Source organism: Nannospalax galili, unplaced genomic scaffold (assembly GCF_000622305.1).
Source record: "Nannospalax galili isolate Female #2095 unplaced genomic scaffold, S.galili_v1.0 scaffold2127, whole genome shotgun sequence".
Lineage (NCBI taxonomy): Eukaryota > Metazoa > Chordata > Mammalia > Rodentia > Spalacidae > Nannospalax > Nannospalax galili.
Window position 1 is genome coordinate 114,582 of NW_008356163.1, and position 4,862 is coordinate 119,443.

General features: G+C 35.8%; 1 pseudogene; it reads right to left on the reverse strand.

Annotated features, from left to right (window-relative positions):
* Positions 1-232: 232 nt before the first annotated feature.
* LOC103750940 lies at positions 233-1,151 on the reverse strand (annotated as a pseudogene).
* Between the last annotated feature and the right edge of the window lie 3,711 nt (positions 1,152-4,862).

Below are 4,862 nucleotides of genomic sequence, written 5' to 3' on the forward strand. Positions count from 1 at the left end.
AGGATAAAAAATATTATATGAAGAATACAAATATTAATATGAGGCATGTAATAAAATACAATGTATTTAAAGATATATAACCTAGTTGCAATAATGTATTAGTACAAATACTGTTTGATCAAATTAAATTAAACCCAAATTTTTTGTTCATCATGAATAGAGTATTTCAAAAACAGCAATTACTGTAAATAAGTAGATTTGCAAATGCAATACAAAATTTTAGGACCACATTTTATTTTTCATTTTTTTTCTGAGCATCTTTCACATCCTTGTTCCTCAAGTTATACATCAAAGGGTTCAATATAGGAATCACAAGTGTGTATAACAGTGAGGTCATCCTGTCTTCATCTAGAGAATGAGAAGAACTCGACCAGAAATACATGAAGAGCAATGTTCCCTGGAAAATCCCAACCGCAGTCAAGTGGGAGGTGCAGGTGGAGAAAGCTTCGAACCTGCCCTCAGCAGAGCGGATCTTCAAGACTGAAGAGATGATGTAACAATAGGAGACAAGGACTCCTGAGATGGTGCTTAGTTCAATAAATCCAAAAACAGTAAATAAGACTAATTCATTGACTTGTATGTCAGAGCAGGACAGGAGGTACAGTGGAGTTACACAGAAGAAACGATTGACCACATTTGATCCACAGAAACGTCATTGGAAAGTCAAAGTTGTGTATCACAACATCTATCACAGCTACCTGCTAAACCACAAACAGCAGCTAATAGTACACCCTGCTGAACATGTCCACTGCATACAGCAAGGGGTTGCTGAAGGCTTTGTATCTATCAAATGCCGTCATGGCCAGCAGCATGCACTCAGGATCTCTGAAGATGCAAAAGATGAAGAACTGCAGAGTATAGCCAAGAAAAGTAATTGAGTTTCTCTTGGCAAGTAAGTCCACCAACATTCTGTGTCTGACTTCCATGAAGTAGCAGAAGTCAGAGAAGGCTAGGTGACTGAGGAAGAAGTACGGGGGTGTGTGGAGCTGGTGGTCCATTCTGACCAAAATGATCATTCTTAGACTTTCAAGAAGAATAAAAAAATAACTATTTAACATTTTATTTATCAATAAAATGATTTTCACCTCAAGGTTACTCATAATTCCCAAGAAAAGAAACTCATTTGCTGAGCAGTTTTCAACATCCATTTTTCTTTCTTTTATAAACTTCTCAAAAATTATCAGAAGAACAGTCACTTAGGGTTTGATTGCTTTGCATGTTGAAAAATATCACTATGGAGTAGAGTAATACTTATTTATGTAAGTTGTTTTATTTACATTCAGAAAGTAGCCCAGGATATATAAATGAATAAAGTAAATTAAAATGTCTAAAATAAGTTTATTACCTTTGTTTCTAAAATGTATATAATTTGGCAGAAATGTAATTTATCTTGACCACTGTCATTGTTGGGACTCAGGTTTGCTTTGCTTAGCCGGGGTCTTGCTGGCTTCGGGGCAGAGGGTCTGATTGCCGACAGAGTCAAACTCTGGGACCTGTGTTTTCCCAACAGGATGATTTATTTTAGAATTCAGATGGTTTTTATACATGCCAAGGAACTAGCAGTCACGTGGGATATGACAGTCACATACAAAGATTTAGGGTACAAAGAAACAGGACATTTAGTCTGTTAGTTGGCGCCAGAAGGATTCTTAAACTTTTACTCAAGGTTGTCAATGCCCATCCAGTAATTTATTGGCCACAATGCTTTCTTTCTTAGAGCTAAAAGCATGGTGAACTTTTAGCTTTTAGCTCAGGAGTAAACCTTTAACCTGGCCTAATCTCTTAGCCAGGGAGAGCTGAGTTATTTGTTTAGGACAAGGAGATGAGCTAAGGGTTGTTGACAACACGCTTTCCCACAGAGCAGGGAGCCTGCACTTTTATGACCAGGCCGCTTCCTCCTGCCAGCCCAACAGTGTTCTGTAAGGCAGGGATTATCAGAGCCACTGTTTTCAGTGCCCCTCCCTTTTATCAGAGAATGCATCCTGGACCTATAAATTTTAGGCCCACCTCACCCTAGGGTGTGGCATCCTGGTTTCCTACAGTCACTATGTTTCAGGCAGCATCTTCAATAAGTAGAGCTGGTTTCAGATCAAAAGTTTTTTGAAATGAGTATCAATACTAGTGCAAAGAGCCAGAAGACAGAGAAGAAATTAATTTTTTGATTGAAAAGATCCTAAATAGAATACTGGGCATAGTGATGCACCCCTTTAATCCAAGACTAAGTTATAGGCAGGGGATCTCTGTGACTACAAGAGAGCCTGCTCTACATAATGAGTTCCATACCAGACATGGCTATATAGTGAGACCCTGTCTCCATGGACAAATAAGTAAAACATACTACATATAATCTTAGAATTATAATTGATTTATAATTCATGGCTGGGGCTGGAGAGATGGCTCAGTCAGTAAGAGCAGTGACAGCTCTTGCAGAGGACCTGGGCTCAATTCCCAGAACCTACATGATGGCTAACAACCATCTGTAAATCCAGTTCCAAGGGATTTGACATCCTCTGCTTACCTCGTGGGCATTGCACAACATGGGGTGCACTTACATGCATGCAGATAATATACTCAAACATATAAAATAAAAAATAATAAATAAAATATTTAACACATTTTTCAGCTAATCATGTTGCACATTAATTAGTACATTGCAAGTGTTTTTATAACAATTTAATGTCAAGGTTTAGTTAAAAGTCAAAGCAGTTTTATTGAAGCATTCTATCACTTGTCATTACAGCTTGGCTTGGAATTTTGCTATCTTTTCATGAAATTCATGCAATTCTTTAGTGTGAATCCCTTGAAAAGAACAAAACTGTCTTGTGAAAAAAATTAAAAGAGGATCTGCAAAGATGGCTCTGTGGGTGGGTAAAGTACCTGGCACCCAAGTGCAAGGACTGGAGCTCGGATCCCTGCTCCATGTAAATGCTGGGTCAGCATGGCTACCAGCCTGTAATCTCAAGGCTGGGGATACATTGGCAGGATTATTGGTGCAGAAAGGATAGGAATTCTAAAGGAAATGGTGAGCTCTGGGTCCAATGATAGACTTTACCTCGATATATAAGGAGAGCAGTTGAGGAAGACAACCAATCTCAACACACGTGCCTACACAAGAAAAAAGAACACATGTGCCTGAGCACCTGAACACGTGCTTGTGGGTATACCCAAAACATAAAACCTAAACACATGTAAATGAAGTATACAAACAAATTATAATAAACACAGTGGCTTGTCACTACTTTTGAATTTTTTTTATTAAAATGAAAATGTAGGAACAGAAGAAATGTTTGTGAGGTGTAGAGGATATGATTTCTTGCATTTATGTTTATATTTATGTGTGCATGTCAGGAACTGTTTCTATATTTGTCTCTCTTTTGGTATATAATAATTTGAATGTGAAACTGGGTGTGGTGGCACATGTCTTTAATCCCAGTACTCTGGGGACTGATCGAGGCTGAGAGATGTCTGTGAGATTCCATACAGCCTGGTCAGCACACCAAATTCTAGACCACCTGGGGCTATAGGGAGGCCCTGTCTCAAAAAACAATTAAAATGTGTTGGTAATCTGACTTTTGTTTCTAGACTTAATATAATATGTTTCTATAATAGCTGAATGAATGTGTTAATATTTTTGTATGTACTATTCCATTTAATAAAATCGAGGTTGCATGCCGCACATCACATTCAAAATGATTCTAAAAAACCTTAAAATTTCTAGATAAAAGATAAGTAAAAATATCTCTAGACCTTTCATACAAAACTGGTTTCTGACAAATTCACAGTTATGAAATAAAATATTATTGTCCATAAATAATAGATTGTGTTTAATTAAGACTTTATAGTATTCATTTCCACATTCCTCAATAATTATTCCTCATTGGTGGTATGAAATCACTTTTATGTTTCCTATATCAATCAAACGGTCACTAGGAAACTTACCTGAGATGAATATTTCTGTCCTCATCTTTGACACATAAACTATAGTACAACACATTTTATTTTCACCCAGTGGCTATTGGGACTTAAATCTGGCAAACCCCTGCCCTTACTCCTTTGTGTTATTCACAATGACTAATTATATTCTTGACTCAGAATTTTCCCATGAGATTGATGTAAAAACTTCAGCAGAGGTTGAAACTTTAATTCTTTATGTTTATTATTTACCCTCATTGAAATCATGGCAACCCCTTGTTCAGGTCCAAATATTACAAACATGTGATCTGATTTCTTTCAAAAAACACAAATCAGCAGAGTTTTCAACCTTTCTTAATTCTATAATAGGTTTTCACTGTATTAAAGTCATCTTTTATATTGACAGAATATAACATTTGTATAAATAATCTGTATAATGTTCCATTTTATATAAATGAAAACAGTAGGCCATGTGTCATTTGTGGTCAATATGCATTCCTTTTTCATTATCATATTTAAATATTTTATGACAATATAAGGAGAGAGTTATGATATAGAAATTATATAATTAACTCAGACAACCTAGTCACCAACTCTATAGTATTTGTACATCATTTGCCACCAGTCATAAGTAGAAATGAGAGAATAATGTAATTTTAAGATACTGATTGGGAAAGGAATTGAGGGAGAGTGCTTTAGAATGTCAAGGAGAGACCTAATCTTTGATGTAGTATTCACAATATACTTCCCTAGCTTGTACCACCACACCGAATTTCCTTCCCTTACTTTTCCTAATTTATTTTTATTTACTCAAATCTTATTAAATCTTCAAAATTATACAGACAGAATAACAATCCTAAAGAGATTAGGCCATGTGATAAAACATGAGGGATTTCATAATGTTTAAAACCATTCATCTAACAGAAAAAAAAAATATTCTTATATATATA